Source organism: Chrysochloris asiatica, unplaced genomic scaffold (assembly GCF_000296735.1).
Source record: "Chrysochloris asiatica unplaced genomic scaffold, ChrAsi1.0 scaffold00182, whole genome shotgun sequence".
Lineage (NCBI taxonomy): Eukaryota > Metazoa > Chordata > Mammalia > Afrosoricida > Chrysochloridae > Chrysochloris > Chrysochloris asiatica.
Genome location: NW_006408700.1, coordinates 5,232,801 through 5,254,727, shown reverse-complemented (window position 1 = coordinate 5,254,727; position 21,927 = coordinate 5,232,801).

The following is a 21,927-nucleotide window of genomic DNA, read 5'->3' as shown; positions in this document are numbered from 1 at the left end:
CATCACCACCATCACCACCACCACCACCACCACCACCACCATCACCACCACCACCACCATCACCACCACCATCACCACCATCACCACCACCACCATCACCACTGTCACCACCATCACCATTTCTTCTGCTATTGGATCTGCTTCTGCCACAGCTCCCAACCATACAACTTTCTTCTTTTGCCTTCTCTTTCTTCAGCCCTAAACCTTGGGGATTTGACTTGATGTTTCTAATCTAGAATTTTACATCAATTAGTAGGGTAACCATTTATAATTTATTACCAGGACACCTTTGAGAGTAAAAAGAGCAGAAGTAATAACAGTAAACTGGACCCCTCTTGGGCAAACCCAAATATATGGTCACCCTTTGGCTTAGGTCTGGTTCCATTCCACAGCACAAAACAAGCAAAAACCCATGTTCTTGTCAAGTTGGTTCTGACTCATGGTGACCCCATGAGTGCCAAGAAGAACTGCGCTCCTTACGATTTTCAAGCCTCTGACCTTTTGGAAGCTGATCACCAGGTCTTTCTTCTGAGGTGCCTGGGTTTGAACTACTAACCTTTCAGTTAGTAACTGAGTGCTTTACTATCTGTGTCATCCAGGGACTCTGTAGCACAGAAAGAAGATGTAAATGCTCAGCATGTACAGGCTGGAGATAACATTGTCTTTGGCTTCCTTTGCTGTCAGAACCTATAAGTGTTCTAGATCTTAAGAGAACAACCTGGTCAGTAGGACAGAAAGTTCTCTTTTTAGAGAAACTTTGGTGGTGGTGGTGTGCTGCTGAGTAGGCCCGACTCATAGTGATTCCAAATAGGGTTTCTGAGGTTGTAAATCTTTGTTGTTGTTCTTGTTAAGTGCTGTTGAGCCACCGCAGAACGACCCTTTATAGGGTTTCCAAAGAGCTACTGGTGTGTTTGAACTGCTGACCTTAGATTTAAAACTGCCCTTGAGGTCCAGTGCTTTATCCACAGGAAGTCTCCTCTTTCTCCTGAGAAGTGGCTGGTGGATTTGAACTGCTGATATTGCGGTCAGCAGTCCAACATGTAACCCATATGCCAGCAAGGTTCCTTAGAGCAACTTTGTTGCTGTGAAGCCCCATGAAGTTGGTTCTGACTCTTAGTGGCCCTGTACAGAGTTTCCAAGGAGTGGCCAGTGGATTTGAATCACCCGGCCTTGTGGTTAGCAGTTCAAAGCTTATCCTACAGCGCCTCACCAGGACTCCAGCGCAACTTTAGTTAAGCACAATTCCTCTTGAGATCTCCAAGGGGGTTTCAAAACATTCATGGTAAATGTAATTAAAAAAGAATGGAAATTTTCCATGAACATTTTGAAGCCCCTCATATATAAACACCTCTTACCAAGGGTTGATCCTGAGTCACAGTGACCTATAGGTTCTATAGGTCACAGTAGAACCACTCCATAGGGTTTCCACAGTTATAAATCTTTATGAGAGCTTACTGCATATCTGCCTCTCATGGAGCAGTTGGTGGGATTTGAACTGCCAACTTTTAGATTAGCAGCTGAGCAACTTAATCATTCATTGTACTATCAGGGCTCCTCCTACATATGTATGAATATGCATATATATGCATATTCAAATTTGTGTCACTGTAAGACACAAGGCACTGCAAGGTCCATGTGAACTGAAAGGTCGGCAGTTCAAACTCACCAGCTGCTCCTTAGAAACCCTATACAGGGTTGCTATGAGTCAGAACCTACCTACTCGATGGCATTTACAACAATAACGATAGACTTTCTGATTTCTACTTTGAATTTGAAAGTTACATTGTAAAATTTCAATCCCATGATGATATATATAAATATAGATTTCCATTTTGGAGTCCTGGTGTGGCACTGTGGGTTAATGCACCAGACTGCAAAGCCATTTGAACTGCAAGGTTGGCAGTTCAAGCTCACCAGCTGCTCCTTAGAAACCCTATACAGGGTCTCTATGGGTCGGAATCGAGTCGACGGCACTTGAAAACAACAACAACGTATTTGCATTTTAAGTCTCATTGAGGCTGTGAAATCTAGTTTAAAATAAACTTAGTTATGTTTCTTAGAAAGCCTTTGGGAGGTGCTATCAGATTAGGAGTCCTGGGGTGGTGGTGTAGAATAAAGCACTGGATTTCAGGGTCATTTTGAAATGCAAAGTTGGTGGTTCAAACTCACCAGCTGCTCCCTAGAAACCCTATACAAGGTCGCTATGAGTCAGAACTGACTATTCGGCACTGAACAACAACATCAGATCAAGAATATATTACGTGTGCATATATGTGTATATTCTCATGTGGTGTGCACACCAAAGCAGTGAGGCAGATGAAATTGTTGAATGTCTTTTGAACACAGAACATGCCACTTTTAAGTAGAATCAAATTTAGCACATAAGGAGATCCGTATTATCAATCAAAGTCAAACCAAGCAAATCTTTTATTCTTTTGCTTGAAGATTAAACATATAGACAGATCATCCTCAAAGCTACCATTTGTTCTGTTTTGTATTTTTATTGGGGCTGAGTAAATCCAGAAGACTGGTGGTTCAAACCCACCCAAAGGTATGTTGAAAGAAAGGTCTGGCAATTTGCTTCTGAAGCCTTAACAAGCCTGTGAGGCACACTTCTATCAGACACACATGGGTTCACTATGAGATTCTAAGAGCAGCAACACAGCTTCTGGTTTGGAGGATGGGTTTTGGTTTATGTCCTTACCAGTCCTGGTACTTCGCCATGCCCACCTCTCACTGTATTACTGAAGATGCTGGCTCTGCCAGTTTCCCTTGAAGCAAGAAAATGGGCATCTAACCAAATCTTGGTCATTAAACCAGAAAGAAAGTCTGCCTTCAGGCTTCTGAAAAAGGTGTTTCTCTTGACAAAAGGAACCACGCAGGGGGACGTTGCGTGCCTCTCTCTCTGAGATGCACACGGGGCTGCAGCAGTTCCCTTGTAAACAAGAGGAGACATGTCTGAGGATAAATGGCTGCGCACAGCAGGTAACTGACCGCAAGTGGGAGAGTCACCTGGGTGGTTTTCCATCTCATAAGATCCCTGACCTAGTCTGGGAACATGTTATATGAAAACAGTGAATGTCATTATTGTCTAAGCCACTTGTAGGTGGTTCTTCCTTGCACTGAACGCATCCTGAAGGATTCGCCATTGAAATGTTGGTGCCTTAGATCACAATCAGACTTAACATCTCTTTGTAGGAAACATTTTATAACAGGTTTCACTCTCCTAAGGTTCAATATCTAGATAAAACTCACCTATAACCATACTTTTAAGAAAATCAATAAAATGCCCTTGTTGTTGTTAGGTGCCATTGAGTCGGTACCAACTCATAACAAGTCTATGCACAACAGAATGAAACACTACCAGATCCTGGGCCAACCTCACAATCATTGCTACGTTTGAACCCACTGATGCTTCCACTTGGCCAATCCATCTTGCTGGGGGTCTTTCTCTTTTTCTCTGACCCTCCACCTTACCAAACATGATATCCTTCTCCAGCGACTGGTCCCTCCTGACCATATGAAGGAGGAATATTTAAAAATTACTTTTAAAGAAAACAATATGCATTTAAGCATGCAATTGCTTCAACATCAGGAATGAATTACCAAATAAGCAAGGCACTCACAGACTCATTTACTAGATTAGTAAGTAAGCACTCGTAAGCCAGAGTTTACCTTGCTTAAGGGATTCTCTATCCCTGTCAGGGTTTGTAAATTTGAAAAGAGGCTTTGATTCATTAGGAGGACTTGGGAGAGAGACCGAGGCCAGCCGCACGGAGAAGCAAAATCTGTGATGTGGTGAAAAATATGGAATTTTTCGTTGCAGACCAGTGAGTAAGCACAACGAGCCTGTGTTAGTTACCTTGCTTACCGGGTAATCTGACACTGTTCAGCACAACCATGATAGAAGACATGATGAAGCACTTAAAGTTTGCACGTCTACGTAGAACTGTAGAATCGCTGTGCACGGAATAGTTCACACACGCTGTCTGATGCAGACGTACTGGTGATTCACACAGGTAACAGCTCTAGGCATCTTCCACAAAGGCGAACAACTCTTGGCAAAATTCCAAACCAAACAATGCACAATCGTTCTTTGACATTTATTTATGTGGCAGTTGTATTCCCAGAAAAGTCAGTATGGATTAAAAGCATGCGAAAGTGGTTTTTTAAGTGCACAACAGAGCTAGGGTCCAGGATCACACAATTATAAAAATGCTTCGCCCCCATGTGTGTTTGGTGACACTTTTGGAAGGCTCTCCTGAGTTAACCTGCAGATTATGCACAAGGACTACTGTCTTATCCAATAAATGCAGATGCTGTTCTTAGGTGCCGGAAAGTTAGTTCCAAGTCTTAGCGACTCAACAGGACAGAGTGGAACGGTTTCACTGGGTTTCTGAGGTTGTCATCTTTATGGAGGACGCCTGGTGTGGCGCTATAGAATCAGCACTGGAGTGCGAACTACAAGGTCGGCAGTTCAAACCCACCATCTGGTCCTCAGAGACCCTATACTGAGTCACTATGTGTCAGAACTGATTCGGCAACACTAAACAATAGTCTTTATGGAAGCCTGCTGGCACATCTTCCTTTTGCAGAGCAGTTGGTGGAGTTAAAGTGCTGAGCTTTCAATTTGCAGCTGAGCTCTTTAACGCTGCCGCAACATTTTTGGTACACCTGCATTTTTTTTTTTTCACTGAGAATTTGCTGAGCCCCACAATGTGCAAGCAACTCTGGTCATTCCTGGTGGCTGCACTGTTGACTAGGATTCCCTGCTTGCCTGCAGGGAGGTGGTGGTTGGTGTTCTTGAGTGCTGTCGAGTTGGTTGCCACTCATAACAATCCTGCATAGGTATTCCAAGCAGTGGCTGGTGGGATTGAACGGCCCACCTTGTGGTTAGTAATCCAGTGCTTATCCTACAGTGTCACAGGAAAAAAGTGTAAAGTTGGAGAAAAGTATCCAGGTATGATGGAAGCAGAGTTCTTAATTAGTGGTCCCAGGAATATGCTTCTATGGGTCCTTCAATCCCTTGAAATTGTCAGCACCGTTGTGCCTGTGTGTACACATGTGTGTGCACGTGTCTGTCCCATATTTATTTTCTGGGTAGGAGGTATATAGATTCAATCAGATTCTCAAAGGTTACTATGAAGGTTCCATACCATTGCTGTGGAAGCCACAGATCACATGCAGGGCAGTCGGGGATATTTTGTTTGATGGATTTTCAGAAGCTGTCCTTTGCCTGGTATCTTTCTGTTATACTCAGGTACGTCTTTTCCTAAAATTCTATCATGAGAGATTTGTTTCTGGTGAGCTAAGAAGTCCCACGAGTCTCTGTGGCATCATCTTTCCAGAAACATTCAGGAAATGGGTTTTGAATGTCTGCTGTGTGCCAGACACTGAACGAAGTATGAGGGCCCAACAGTGAACAAATCAGCTCACAGTCTAGGGGAGAAGGTGGTCTGGAAGAGGTATGCTAGGACTGGGGAGGAACTGAACCTTCTGGGAACACAGAGGGGTAACCTGACCACCTTCAGAGCCGCAGAGGAGGTGTCAGGAGGCAATACAAGCCACTTTGGGTGGATAATACCCCACACTGATGTCATGTCAGGAGTCAATGGCATGGAGAGAGTTGATGAGCAGGGTGATGGGAAACTCCACCAGACTTGGCACTCAGCTGTCTCATCATTTTGCTCCAGTTAACCACTGGGTGACTCTTACAGTATCGTGCTTATGACAAGACCTGTGTTTGAGTTGTTGTTGTTAAGTGCTGTCAAGTCAGTTCTGACCCATAGCAACCCTCCTGTATAGGGTTTCCAAGGAGCAGCTGGTGAGCTTGAACCGCCTATCTTGTGGTTCAAAGTGACTTTGCAATCCAGCGCATTAACCCACAGTGCCACACCGGGACTTCTTTGTGTACATACTTAAAATGACAGCTTCCTTGGGTTATTTGTTGCAAAAGTGTATCTGGGAAGCTGACTATCAACTGTCAGGTTTTGGGGAAGGAGAGGGGAAGGCGGTTTAGAACAGAGAAACTATGTGCTGACTATAATCATACTGTAAAACAGTGTGGTTTCTATGAGGCTCATTCTTGAATGAGTGCATGTTGGTTTCCCCCTGGAGCAAGGCCTTTGCTGAGAAAGAAAACATACCTTGGCCTCAAAAACCTAGAAGCACTCCTCAAAGCAGTTCCCCAAAGCAGGGTCCACTTGTCCTGAGGCCATCTTGTCGCTGGAAACCCCTAAGTAGCTCAACACCGATCTTTTGATGATTTCCCCTGCCTTGCACAGCCGCTGACAAAAAAGGAGTGGGAAGAACTGCCAATTCAGTAGGCTTCTCACTCTTTGTGCGTTTTAAAGGCATTTGCTATTTGGGATTTGGATGAAACTCATGAGAAATGAGACGCTCTTGCTGACTTGGCTGGAAGCAGGCTCATTGTTTGCAGAGAGAGCTGGTTTCCATGGTTTTGGACGACAGACAGCTACATTTTTTTCTTCTAAAGAGTAGTTTCTACTTGCAATTGGATCTAATAAATAGCCAAGGTAGTCAGTGTTCCAACAGCGAATGGACTTTAAATTGTTTTGAGAGCATTTTAGTATGTTAGCAGTCAGGACCAACTGTCCATGCTTTTGAGTTCTTAAAAGGTGCCTAGTTCTCTCATGAGTCAGGATGTGTTTGGACCCAATTCTGTTTTATTCAGGGAAGCCATCGTGTTTCAGGCTTGAAGACCTGGTGTTCAAAACAAACTCAGACATTTCCTGTGAACGGCAGAAGAGTCAGGAGATCCACTGGGACAGAAACAGGCAGTACCTGCCGCATGGCAGCTACCAGAACAGTCAGCTCAGCCAGGACAGACCACCATTGCTGGACGAGGCCGCAGCGTCTCTCCTCTTTGCTAACGCTCCAACCGGAGTCGTCCTTGAAGGATTGTATAGTGCGCTTTCCACGAACCAGCAAGAGGAAACTGGCCACTTGACATTCCCTCACAAAAGCAAGACACAGGATAAGTTTTGTTTCTTTCATTTACTGTACATAGAGAAGAATAATTGTGTGGCAAAACTGTTTTAGAGGGGCACTGGCTGCTAATTAAGGATCAGGACATGAAGTTAACCATCTCATGTGATTCGTAACCATAATAAAGCAATCTGTAGTCCCCAATTTAGAGCAACTCCAAGCACATGGAATGAACTGCTCTCTGGCCCTGAGCCATCCCCATGATCGGATGGGATCCTCAGGGTTGTCACAGACTGGTTTTCAGAAGGAGATTTACCAGGTCTTTCTTCTTAGTCTCTCTTACCCTGGAAGCTCTGTTAAACCTGGTCAGCATGCTACCAGATACGTAAGCTTCCCCTGACAGACAGATGATGGTTGAGAATGTGGTGCATCAGACCTAGACCACCCACATGTAAGGGCAAGAGTCTACCACAGAATCTTCCACCGCTGCCCCCACAAACCGGGTATTGTTGAGTTCATTCTGACTCATAATGACCTCAGGTGTGGCAAAGTACAACTGTGTGCGCCAGAGGGTTTGCAAGGCTGTGACCTTTTGGAGCCAGATCACCAGGCCTTTCTTCCAACTACCTCTGGGTGGGTTCAAACCACCTACCTTTCAGTTAGTGGTTGAGTTCATAACTATTTGCTCCACCCTGGGACTCTAAAAATACATAGTACCCTATATCTGAATGAGGAGCTCTGGTACTGTAGCAGAATACAAGCTGAGCTGTTAACTGAAAGGTTAGCAGTTCAAATCTGCCAGCTGCTCCAACGGAGACAGATGAGGCTTTCTGCTCCCATAAAGATTTACAGCCTCGGGGAGCCCTATACAAGGTTGCTGTGAGTCAGAACCGACTCCCCGGCACATAACCACCAACATATCTTGAAGAGCAGACTTGGCTCAGTGGGATAAGATAGCGTAAAAGTCTAGGTCTCACCGAAATGTTTCCAGTCAACAGTAACTTAGGTCACCATAGTCCTTCAGCAAAGACCTGGACTCAGAAGCAGAAACTGTGTGGCTGTTGTTAGAACCCCCACTACTGCACCACGTTTTCCTGTAGAACTTTATGTCCTTGTCTCCTTTTCCTAAACTCACGACAATTGTCCTGGCCAGGGTTAGTACATGGTTCTCATTTTGTTGATTTTCCTGCCATTTGACCCTCTATTACTATTTGCTTTCTCTTCTGTTTAGATCTTGCTTTCTCAGTGAGATCCATAGTGCTTGGGATCAGAGTCGTTTACTATTTCTACGTGTTGTTTCCCCACCTATACTGGATTTCTGGGCCTTACCTGGGAAGCCAGGTGCACCAGTGTCAGACTTTCTTTCCAATGACATCTTACTCAAGCCAGACTGAAGATGACCTTTCTCCATGGCCCCATCTCTCCTCTAAGCATTGTGACTTCTGTCTATTGGTGGAGGCTTTTTTGAGGGTTTCTTTAGCAGAAATGTACTACTGCCAAATGTATAAAATGAAGAAGGGTATCGATGAGATTGTTGTTAAGTGCTGTTGAGTTGGTTCCAACTTACAGCAACCCTGTGTAGGGTTTATGAGGAGCAGCTAGTGAGCTTGAACCACCGACATTTACAGTCCAGTACATTAACCCACAACGCCGCACCCAAACTCCAATACTGGGGAAAGACAACCTTTAAGTAATACATGAATGTTTTACAGCTCAGGTTTGGAGAAGCTTTACTGGTACCCCTTCCTCCGTTTCATCTTCCCTTCATCTCTTCTTCCCTACCTCCCTTCTGCCTTTCCTGTCTCTCTGACTTACTTGCTTTCATTTAAAAATTAATCAGTTAATTTTTGGTAGTAAGTCAGATTTTACTGCTGGCAGTTTTATGATAAATGGCATTGGTAGGCGATAAAGTTTCCCATGGGTGGTTTGTCAAAAGTTAATCTCGTTTAGAATAAGTGGATTTAGCTTTCTTTCCTCGGCACTTCTTTGGACTCTAGTCTACCTTCTTTGAGGGGAAATTGTTAAAGTTTCTTTGGCTTTTTCACACCTCCCACTGACCCTCACAGGTTTATAAGTGACACAGTTCTGTGGGCAGGGGACCCCTAATTCAGAGAAGCTGGTCAATTTACCAAGAAGGGATGGGCTAGAGAAGAGAGGAAAATGAGAGGAACAGAGACGTGAGAAAGCTAAACCTCCAGGTGGAGGGAGCACTCAGCTCAGCCCGCTGCCTTTGAGAAGCATGGAGCAGGGCCAGGTATCTTGTAGGGCCAGCTCATGAGGGATTATGGCCCAACAGCCCACCTACAACCTCAAGTTAGGCCAGAAAACTGGTTGGTGACTTTGCTTTAACTATTTGCATCTAGCTTCCTTCGTGGGGCAAGTATGAGGGGACTTGAAAAAGTTTGTGGAACGATTGAATGAAAAGATAAAGGAATTTTTCCATGAACTTTTGGAAGCCCCCTCATGCTATTTATATCCGTGAAATAAAAACTCAATGCACGTTTTCTTCCCATGCTTTGGAACCTCACCAAAACTGGAAAAGAAAATTCCATCAATCTCTGTTCATCCAGATCTTTCTTGTTCTGGAATGAAGCCCAGTGAGAATTTCCCAGTGGGCACAGCTTTCCCCGGCTCCTCCAGCCCACACGGAGTTCTCCCTTTGAGCCCCACAGACTTGGGGTTGGAACCATGAAATGCAGCAGTTCTTCATCCTCTGACCAAGAGGGGGTGTGGATCTGGGAAATTCCAGGGAGACTGGGTGGGCTCTGTTCCATCACACCTTGGTCAAGCTGTGCGGTCACAGTTTTCCCATCTGCACCCTTAGAAACACCTAGAAGAGAAATAGCGTGGATGTTGACACATGGGAAGAATGTACCAAAGTCACTGATCATCCTGTCTAGAATCTGGAATGGGTACAGATTTTGCTGTGTTTATTTTCATCAGAAATGAAACTAAGGGAGAAAACAAAAGAAAGAAATACAGGCTAAGTGTATTTCTTTCTCTTTTTATCTTTATAGAGACTTTGCTGCTCTAAGGCTTTACGTTCACAGTGTCCTTTCTGATGATTGCCTGACTTCACAAAGACCCAAGTGGTGGGTTATATTCTGTTCCATGTTCCTGCTCATGCTGGTATCAGAGAGCTGGGCACACAGTCTTTTGTCTGTTCATTTACCTGAACAAGTATATCTTGAGCATTTGCAGTGCATCATCAGACACTCTGCTGACTGCTGCATCACTGGTAAGCAACATAGGCGAGCTGCTTGACTTGTCCTATGGGAGCTCAGTGATTCTATAGCCCAGCATCAGATGTCACCTGTGTTGTTGCGAGCTGCTGTTGAGTTTTACCCTGACTCATGGTTACCCCATGTGTGACTGAGTAGAGCAGCTTCATAGCATTTTCTTGACTGCCATCTTTAAGGAAGCAGTTCACCAGGCCTTTCTTCTGTGGAACTTCTGGGTGAATTTGCAGCACGGACCTTTGGGTTAGCAGCCAATCACCAACCACTTGTGCCACTCAGGTTTCTAGAGTCACCTGTGTCCCCAGTCTCACTGAATCAGTAGGACCTAGCTGAACTGTTTTATAGGGTTTCCAATGGTTTACATCTGTGAGTAACAAGCTGCCACATGCTTTCTCGCTAGGAGCTGCTGGTGAGTTTGAATTGCTGACCTTCAGACGAGCAGCCCGATGCTTAACCTGCGGCACTACCGGGGCTCCTTAAAGTCACCTGAGGTTTTAAGTGCCATCGAGTCGGTTCCTACTGATAGAGACCCTGTACAGGGTTTCCAAAGGGACTCTGGTAATGTAGTAGGTTACAAGTCGGGCCGCTAACTGCAAGGTCAGCAGTTGGAAACTACCAGCTTCTCTGTGGGAAAAAGATGAGGCTTTCTGTTCAGATTTACAGCCTTGGAAACCCTATACAGGGTTGATATGAGTTGGAACCATACATAATTACCACCACCATTGGGTTTCCGAAGAATGGCTGGTGGGTTTGAACTGCTGACTTTGCTTATTCTACGGTATCACACCAACACTGGCTGACTGGCTGTGTGCCGTGGAGTCGGTTCTGACTCTTAGTGATCCTGTACAGGGTTTCTGAGGCTTTAAATCTTAACGGGAGCAGAAAGCCTCATCTTTCTCCAGTGGAACAGCTGGTAGTTTCAAACTGTTGACCTTGCGGTTCGCAGCCCAATTTGTAACCACTATGCTACCAGAGCTCCTTACTAGCACTAGAGCTTGTTAAAACAAAGATTCCTGGACTGGATGGCCAAATTTCTGATTCAGCACCTCTATGATTTCAAAATGTATATTTCTAACAAGTTGCCAGGGGATGTTGATGCTTCCGTTTGGAGGACCACATTTTAAGAACTATTGGTTTATTCCACATAACAATTAGTGGCCCAAACCCATCAAACTAAACTATATAAACTCTGACCAATGGTGACTCCAAGTGTGTCAGAGTAGAATGGTGCTCCATGGTGTTTTTGATGGTTAATTTTTCATAAGTAGATCACTAGCCTTTTCTGCAGAGGTGCCTCCAGGTGACCTCAGACCTCGAACCTTTTGCTTAGCAGCTGAACCGTTAGCCATTTGCAACTCTTCTAGCCAGGTAATAATAATTATTATTATAATAGCTCATATCTGAATTCTTCTGAAGGAAGAATCTACCTTTGCTTAAAAAAATAGAAATGCTCTGACAAGCCTGTTGGCTTGGATGTCAGTCAGCACCCAGACGTCTGGAAGGGAAAGACATTCCGCTGGAGACAGTTGGAGGACTTTGTGGGGTGGGATCCTGAAGGGAAGGTGAAGATGGATGCACAGGCTTGAGAGGGAAGGGAGGAAGGAGAGAGATGTGCAGGTGAAGTGACAGGCCAACCTTGGGGGTCTCAAGGGCCAGTACTGGAACACTATCAGGAAAAAGGTTCAACAATCAACAGTGCTCATTACAGTGAGAAGCTCACTGAAGAGCTGAAAAGCTCGGATTAAACACAGGGGTTTCTGTGTTTTGTGCTATGAAACTTGTCTCTATGCCCTTTCTGTTCCCTACCTGCCTTCTCTCCCAAGTCTGCAACACAAAGAAGCGGGCACTCAGGGCAGAAGAGGACACGAGAAGATAAGACTTGCTGAGAAACACAAGAATCCTAAGGAGGTTTGGAAGCTCCACAGGCCGCAGAGTTGGTGGCAATGGTGGGGTGATGGTTTCCAAGGGGGAGACCCTCAGTGGCATGTGTGTGTGACGATGGCTAGAAGTCAAGTGTCCAGTGTGGTCTCAGCATCCCGAACAAGCATTTATGTGATTTATCATTTATTTGAAAGCACTTTAATTGAAGCTGACGTTCCATTAATATGACTATAATAATCACAATTAACCCATACTGCACCAATGCTATTAACTTTTCTAAATGCATCGTTTTCTTTCATCTTTACCATGGTTTTGTTGGAGAAGAGGTAGGTATTAATTTGACATTGTTGTTGTTGTTGTCAGGTGCCATCGAGTCAGAACCGACTCATAGTGACCCCATGTACAGCAGAACGAAACATTGTCTAATCCTGGGCCAACCTCACTACCGCTGCCACACTTGAGTCCATCAATGATGCCACCTGGCCGATCTATCTTGTTGGGGGTCTTCCTCTCTTTTTCTGACCCTCCATCTTACCCAGCATGATATCCTTCTCTAGCGACTGTTCCCTCCTGACAATATGTCCAAAGTATGAGAGACGAATTTTAGCCATCTTGGCCTCCAAGGAGCACTCTGGCTGCACCTCTTCCAAAACAGATCTATTGGTTCTTTTGGCAGTCCATGGCACTTTCAGTATTCTCCTCCAACACCACAATTCAAAGGCATCAATTCTTCTACAATCTTCCTTATTCACTGTCCAGCTTTTGCATCCATATGAGGTTATTGAAAATACCATGGCTTGGGTTCAGGCACACCTTAGTCCTTAAGCTGACATCTTTGCTCTTCAACACTTTAAAAAGTTCCTGTGCAGCAGATTTGCCCAATGCAATATGTCATCTGATCTCTTGACTGCTGCTTCCACGAGTGTTGATAGTTGATCCAAGAAGATTGAAGTCCTTGACAACTTCAATCTTTTCTCCATTGATAAGAATGTTGTTTATTGGTCCAGTGGTGAGGATTTTTGTTTTCTTGACATTATGGTTGGGAAACGGAAACACAAATAAACTCATTGTTGTCAAGTGAAATCCAACTCATGGTGACAGTAGAGAACTCCATGGGGTTTTCTTGGGAGTCCCTGGATGCTCAACTACTAGCTGAAAGTTGGGTGGTTCAAACCCACCCAGCAGAGCCTCAGAAGACAGGCTTGGAGATGTGCTCCAGAAAAGTCACTGCCTTGAAAACTCTATGAAGTGGTTCTGCTCTGCACACATGGGGTCACCTTAAGTTGGAATCAACTTCATGGCAATTAACAACCAACTTAGTGAAAGAAGATTGCCAGGTCTTTCTTCTGACACTACTCTGGATGAGTTCAAACTGCCAGGCTGTCAGTTAGTGCTCAAGCTCTTAACTGTTGTTTAAGTCATCCAGGTGTAAACTAGTAGTTGAAGGTCCACTGTGCCACCCAGGGATGCTGAGGCACAGATAGATGAACAATAAATGGGTTTAGAGCCCAGTGACCTTTCCTATGTCTGACTTATTTTCCTCTTGATTGAGGTAGCTGCAGATTTGAGTTCAATTTCAGTTTTAATTTAGAACAGTATACCAGAATATTCCTGTGAGGAAGTTCAATCATTTTGTCTTTACCATCTGACTCTCCAATCCTGAGCCTCAGTTTTTCCTTTACTATCTGCATGCCATTTGCTTGTAGGAGGGAGGTAGGGAGGAGTGATCAAACTTCTCTCTCTCTGCATTTTATAGCCACAGGCTGCACTCAGATCTACATCTTGGCGCTAAGAAGGTCTATAGAAGAGCCAGTCACGGTCAAGTCCTGCCAACAGTCACTCCCATTTGTCTTTTCTGGTTGACAAGTAAATCAGTTTCATCCTAAATCAAAATAGTGGGTTTAGAAAGAAAGACCCGACATCTCCTTCCAAAATTCAGCCTGTGACAATCAGGTGGCTCACAGACTCAGGAGGATGGTACGGGAGTGGGCAGCATTGTGTTCCAGTCAGGAGGGGTTGATCACAGCAACTCCACTGTTTATAAACCCTGATGTGCCTGGTTCATTTTCTTCTCGCCATTTCCCTCAAAGTCAGGCGACTCCTGCGCTAGAGAGAGAAAACCTTATGATTTGAAATGAGCTGCTTCTATTACTTGTTGTATTTGAACCTGTTTTGCTTTAAATCCTCATAAACCATTCTCATTCACCATCCATACCATACGTCCCCAAAAGCCTGCCTGGGAGAAAATGTTTTCCATAAATAGAAATTCACATCTTTTTAAATTGGAGATTGTGCTCCTACGTTGGTTTTTTTTTCTCCCCTCGTTCTTTTCTCAAAACGATGGTGGTGATTGTTTTCTTCATCTCCCTCTTTCTTCTCCTCCTCCCTCTTCCCTTTCTGTCTTGTCTTTTTTCCCTTCTCCCTTCTCTCCTCACTGTTTTCTTGCTCCTCTTCTTGTTCACGTTTTTATTTGACCAAAACAAAGACGAAAACAACAGCAACAAAAGAACTGCCAATCCTAGTTTGATTTCATGGTTTTGGTTTAAAATATTTCTTGGATTCTTATGATTGAATAGTAATAGTTACCATGACTAATTGCAACTGTCACAACTGCAAAGGTAGTTTTGTAACATAAAGGGGGAAGTAGTTAATCTTACATTCCAGGTACAAAGGACCCTAGGACCATCAAGGGAGAAGAGCATGAGCAGCATGTGGGACCCTACCCAGAGAAGTAGCGACACCAGAGAAGGAGGCAGAGATGAGCACATGGAGAGAGGGAGCAGCTGAGGACTCTAGACTCATGGAAAGAGAAAGGCTGTGTGCTGTCGGCCAGGAGGCAAGCTTGCAGAATAGGCCTTTTGGTTGTTTAAATGATTATATATTCCTGAGTATTTTGCGTACATCAAAACAAAAAACAAACAAAAAAACCCCCAGAGGGAATAGAAACAAATACTGTTAAATGATGATGCACAGAGGGGGTTGTAATTATTGCAATGAAATGATGAGTGTAAAACTGATGTTCTCCCATGTAAACTATCACTCAATTCACAATAAAAACTTAAAAAAATAAGTTTCTTGCTTCATAAGACCAAAAAGCCGGAGACCTCAGCTCTACACAACGTAAGTCAGCGCGGTTTAAGAAGAGCATGGCTCTGCCCTAGGTAACATGCTGCATGTTTGGGGTAGATTCACTAACTCTGACAAAACACATTGGCTCAAGTTTGACAATAAACTTTACATAAAACCCTGTGGCATTTGTAAGATAAGCACTGGACTGCTAACCACAAGGTTGGTGGTTCAAACCCACCAGCTGCTTCTTGGAAACCCTATTCCAGCTTGATATGAGTTGGAATCAACTCAAATGCACTTAACAACAACAATGATTTGTTATAAACAGAAAGAAATAATTATAACCAAGTAGTGTCCGCCATGTCAGTTCTGATTCCTGAAGCCCTTATGTGTGTTAGAGTGGAATTGCTCTATTGGATTTTCACTGGCTGGTTTTCCTGACAGAGGTCACCAAGCCTGTCTTCTGAGGCACCTGTGGTTCAACTCAAACTTCCAAATTTTTGGTTAGCAACCAAGTATGTTAATCCTCTGCCCCATGCAGAGAGTCCATATTAAATATTAAGTTCTTTCGAACAGAAATCTGGGACAGACCAAATGGGTCTGCAGCTTGGTCAGCAGCTGCCCCTCGCAGATTTATTCCCACTGTGACACAGTGCTGCTCGTGGCTCTTTTCTTCCTCTCATCCTCCATGGACGTAGGACAGCTGGTGCCTCCCCTCTCTCGGAGCCATGTCCTCAAACAGGACTCTGTGTCCACTCCAGCCCAGGCTCAGTCTCTCCAGTGTTGCTCCGTGGAAGCCGTGGACTTTCCTTTATGGGCATAGTAAATCCTTTCACATACCTGGGGCAGAGGGAAAGTCTGATTTATGAGACCTACCTGCTGGGGGCTTCCAGAGTAAGACTCCCATATTGCACAGTTTTCCATCTGCAACATCTTACATTTCATATTTCTTCAATGTTCATAGAAAAATGTGTATAAGTTGTCGAATGGAAAGCTGACCTGCTCTGTCAGCTGTCACTCAGTTCACAACAAGTTTCTTAAAAATTCCATGATTGTCCCTGGGAAACTGATTTCGGGGTCTCTCAAGTCAAGTTACTGTCGCGGCTTTCTCCATCCCGTTTCCTTCACCCTCCTCCACCTCACTGCATCTTCCCCACCTCTCTGCTCAGTGACAAAAGAAGAAACCACACCCGACCAGTTGTCGTTGTGTAGATTCTGACTCATGGTGACCCCTGGTGTGTCAGAGCAAAACTGCTCCATTGTGTTTTCAGACTGTGGCCTCCTTGGAAGCAGGACACCAGGCCTGTCTTTCCAAGAGACTCTGGGTGGGTCTGAAAGACCAGCCTCTTATCAGCTAATCAGTGCTTAACCATTTGTGCCACCAGAAGCTCCAGGTGATCTCATTTACCCATTCATTAAGTGCTAGGAATAGCATAAGGAAGGTGACAGACAAGGTTCTTGCCCTCACAGAGGGTGTAGCCAGAAGCAGAAGAGTATGATTAAACAAGCATGTACTATATAGTGTGGAGAGTGCTAGAATCCCAGTGGGACAGTGGTTAAGGCTAAGCTGCTAACCAAAATGCTAGTGGTTCAAAGTCATCAAATACTCCTCAGGAGACAGATGTGGCAGTCAGCTTCCACAGAGCCTTGAAAATCCTAGAGAGCAGTTTGACCCTGTCCTCTATGGTTACAATGAGTCAGAGTCAACTTGATGGAAAGGGTGTGCCTGTTGTTGTTGTTGTTGTTGTTTTTGGTGGCAAGTACTACGTTAGGTATGAACACTAACACAGCCTTGGGGAAGGTTCAGTAGGGAGTCCTGAATGTTCAGCTAAGCTTAGGCAGAGTTCTGGGCACTAGGGAGTTATCGGTCAGGTGATCCAGCAAACACTAGGCTAGTTGGTACTCTGGAGTTGTCTGGACCATTTATATTGGGTGACTTTAACCTATAGTTATGGTTGGGAGCTTGTTGGCAGGTGGGACAGGTAGAGGAGACCATGGTACAACAGAAGCAGGGAGACAAATCTCTTAAAACAGTATGTTAAGTACTGCGGAATTGGTTCTGACTCATAGTGACCCTGTATAGGGTATCCCAGAGCAGCTGGTGGTTTAGAACTGTTGACCTTGAGATTATTGGTGGTGGTGGTGGTGGTTATGTGCTGTGGAGTCCGTTCTGACTCATAGTTACCTTGTGCAGGCTTTCTGAGGCTGTACATCCTTATGGGAGCAGAAAGCCTTATCTTTCTCAGTGGAACTGCTGGTAGTTTCGAACTGCTGACCTGGAGGTTAGCATCCCAACTCATAACCACTACGTTGCCAGTGCTCCAGTGCTCATCCAGGACTCTAAAACAATACATATTTCTGATTTTAATATAGTTAAAGCAACCAGCCACCACTTGTGTGTCAGTCTGTCAGTACTGTGGTGGTTTGGGTGTAGCTGTGAGGCTGGAAGCTCTGCCACTAGTATTTTAAATATCAACAAGGTCACCCGTGGTGGACAGGCTCCAACTGAGCTTCCAGACTAAGACAGACTAGGAAGAAGGAGACACAGACCACTTCTGAATGGTTAACAACTAAAAACCTTAATTATAGCAGTGGAACATTGTCACATATAGTGTGTGAAGGTGAGCAGGTTGGAAGGCCCTCAAAATATAACTGGGGAAGACTACCTCTTCAAGTACAGTTGACCTTAATGAAGTGAATGGAGCAAAGTTTCAGGACCTCCATATGCTGACAGGGCACAACTCAAAATGAGAAGAAACAGCTGCAAATATCCCTTAATAATCAGATCATGGAATGTACAAAGTATGAATCTAGGGAAACGGAAGTCAAAAATGAAATGGAATGCACGCAGATCAACACAATAGACATTTGTTGTTGTGAAGTGCCATTGAGTTGGTTCCAACTCATAGCAACCCTGCATAGGGTTTCTAAGGAACAGCTGGTGAGAGTCACTATGGGCTAGAACTGACTTGATGGCACTTAACAAAAGCAACAACAAAATGAGTTACTATGTCAGGAATGACAAATTGAAGAGGAATGGTATCACATTCATCATCAAAGCAAGGATTTAAAGATTTATCTTAAAGTACAGTGCTATTTGTGATAGAACAATATTCAAATGTCTATAAAGAAAACCCGTTAATACCACTATTATTCAAATTTATGAATCAACCACTGAAACCAGTGATGATGAAATTGGAGAATTCTACTAACTTCTTCATTCTGATATGGATCAGACATTGCACTCAAGATGCAATGATAATTACTGGTGATTAGAATGTGAAGGTTGGAAACAAAGAGGAAAGATCAGTAATTGAAAAATATGGTCTCGGTAATGGAAATGATACTGGAGATTGCATGGTAGAATTTTGCAGTACCAACAACTTATTCATTGCAAATGCTTTTTCGGCAACATAAAAGGCCACTATATATATGAACATCATTAAATGGAATACACAGGAATCCAATTAACTACGTCTCTGGGAAGTAATAATGAAGTTCAGTATCATCAATGAAAACATTGACCTACTGTGGAATAGACTATCAACTGCACATAGGCAAGTTCAGGCTGAAGCGGAAAAAAAGTCCATAAGAGCCAAAGTATGACCTTAAGTGTGATCTGAATGTAGAGGCTATTTCAAGAACAGATTTGATGCATTAGACACTAATAACCGAAGACCAGAAGAGTTGTGGAATGACACCAAGAACATCACACAAGAAGAAAAACAGGAAAGAAAGAAAAGACTCAATTGGATATAAGAAGAGACACTCAAATTTGCTCTTGGGTGTAGATAGTAGAAGAAATGAGGAAATAAGAATGCTGAGCAGAAATTTTCAAAGAGCAGATTAAGAAGACAAAGTCTAGTATTATAATGAAATGTGTAAAGACCTTAGAAAACCACAAGGAAAGAACACGATCAGCATTTCTTAAGCTGAAAGAACTGAAGAAAAAATTCAAGTCTTAGTTTACAATATTGAAGGATTCTATGGACAAAATCAGCAGGAGAAAGATGAGGTTTTCTGCTTCAGGGAAGATTTAAAGCCTTGGAAACCCTATGCCGCATCACTATGAGTTGGATTTAACAACAACAACATGGGCAAAATATCAAATGACACAGGAATCATCAAATGTTTGAAGGGATACACAGACTCACTGTACTAAAATGAATGAGTCAATATTCAACTATTTCCAGAGGTAGCATATGACTAAGAGCTGATGGTACTGAAGAAGGAAGTTCAAGCTGCACAGAAGGCATTGGCAAAAAAACAAGGCTTCAGGAATTGATGGGATACATATGGAAATGTTTTCAACAAACTGATGCAGCACTGGAGGTGCTCACTCATCTATGCCAAGAAATTTGGAAGACAGTTACTTGGCTAATCAATTGAAAGAAATTCATATTTATGTCTATTCCAAAGAAAGATTGGAATCTTATCAAAGATGAGAACTTATCATTAATTTCACATCTAACAATATCATTAATTTCACATGCAAGCAAAATTCTGCTGAAGATAATTTTAAAAAATGATTGCAGCGGTGCATCAACAGGGAGTTGCCAGAAGTTGGACTTAGAAGAGGACATGGAAGGAGAGATATTATTGTTGACATCAGATGTATGTTGGCTGAAAGAAGAGAATACCAAAAGATGTTTACTTGTGTTGTATCATCTATGCAAAGGTATTATTAGACTGTGTGGATCATAACAAACTATGGATAACAATGGGCTCATGAGACACCAGAACATAAACCAAGAGATAATCCTTTCAACAAAACAAGGGAATGCTGAGTGTTTTAAAATCAGGAAAGGTGTGTGCCAGGGTTGTATTCTTTCACCATAATTACCCAGTTTACATACTGACAAAATAATCCAAGAAGCTGGATTTTATGAAGAACATGGCACCAGGATTGGAGATGAGCCATTAACAATCTCCTGCAATGAGATATGCAGAAGACATAGCTTTGATTACTACTGAAGATCAAAGACCACAGCCTTCAGTATGAGTTGCACCTTAATGAAAAGAAAAGAAAGCAAAAAAATCCTCACAACTGGACCAATAAGTAACATCATGATAAACCGAGAAAAGACTGACTTTGTCAAAGACTTCATTTTGCTTGAGTCCACAATCAATACTCATGGAAGCAGCAGTCAAGAAATCAAACGATTTTCCTTGGCTGTTAATTCAATCAAAAGTGGCCACTATCTCTTAGTAGTAGCTTCTCTGGCTGCTAATACAGATGGGATTAAATTATTACTCAAAGGTATTTTGCTCCTCAGTCTCCAAAGGAAAGAAGAAAATGCAAAGCAATGTAAATAGTTGTTGAATATTAGTGACTAAAATTTTAAACAAAATAAGCTTTCAAAAATACTATTTCTGGCTTCTGGAACAATTTAATTCTGAAAATTTTGATTGTTTAAACAAACAACGAATTAACTAAAGCCTGTTGTTGCTACTGCCATTGAGTTGGCCCATGACTCATAGCGATTTCATGTCCAACTGAATGGGACACTGACTGGTTCTGTGCCAATCTCATGATCAGTTGGGGTTTGGACCACAAGGAGATCATTAGGACTTTTCTTTCGAGTCTGGAAGCTCCACGGAAGACTGTTCAGCATCGTGGTGGTGGCACATAAGCCGGTGGTGGCTGTGCATGAAGGCATGGCTGGGAATCAAACCTGGGTCTCCCACTTGAGGGTGAGAACTGTATCACTGAACTGCCACTGCCCTCAGCTAAAGCCTGTGGTTGTTAGGTGCTGTTGATTTGGTTCCAAGCCAGCAACCCTAGGGGAAACACAACAAAGCATTGGCAGTCTTGTGCCATCCTCATAATCATTGCTCTGTGTGAGGCCATTATTGCAACCACTGTGTCATTCCAGCTCATTCTGGGTCCTTCTCGTTTTTGATGACCCTCCTCTTTATCAAGCATGATGTCCTTCTCTAGGAACTGGTCTGTCCTGATGATATGTCCAAAGTACATGAGGTGAATGAAATCTTATAATCCTATCTTCTAAGGAGCCTTCTGGTTGCACTTCTTCCAAGACAGATGGGTTTGTTCTTCTGGCAGTGCATGGTGTATTGAAGATTTTTTGCAAATATCATAATTCAAAGACCTCAATTCCTCTCTGGTGTTCCTTATTCATTGTCTAGTGTTCACATGCATATAAGGTCATTGAAAATACCTCAGCTTGAGTCAGGTGCACCTTAGTCTTCAAAGTAACTTCTTTTTAACATATTGTTAAAGAGCTCTTTGGCAGATCTATTGCCCAGTGCAATTTGTTGTGTGGTTCCCTGACTGCTGCTTCCATGAGTGTGAACTGAAATGAAATCCTTTCTGAAATGTTCATTCATTGTGATGTAGGTTACGCATCCAGTTGTGAGGATATTTACTCTAGATACTAAGGTGTAATCCAAGTCTTTGATACTCATCAGAAAGTGTTTCATGTCCTCTTCACTTTTGGCAAGCAACATCGTGTCATCAGCATATCAAAATTAATAAGTCTTCCTCCAATCCTGATGTCATGTTCTTCATATAGTCCAGCATCCCAGATTATTTGCTCAGCATACGGACTGAATAAGTATGGTGAAAGGATACAACTCTAACACATACCTTTCCTGATTTTAAACCAACTCGGTATCCCCTTGTTCTATTGGAATGATTACCTCTTATTCTATGTCCAGGTTCTGTGTGGACACAATAACTGTATTGGAATTCTCATTCTTTGTAATGTTATCCGTAATCTGTTATGATCCACAAAGTGGATAGTCAATGAAACACAAGTAAACATCTTTC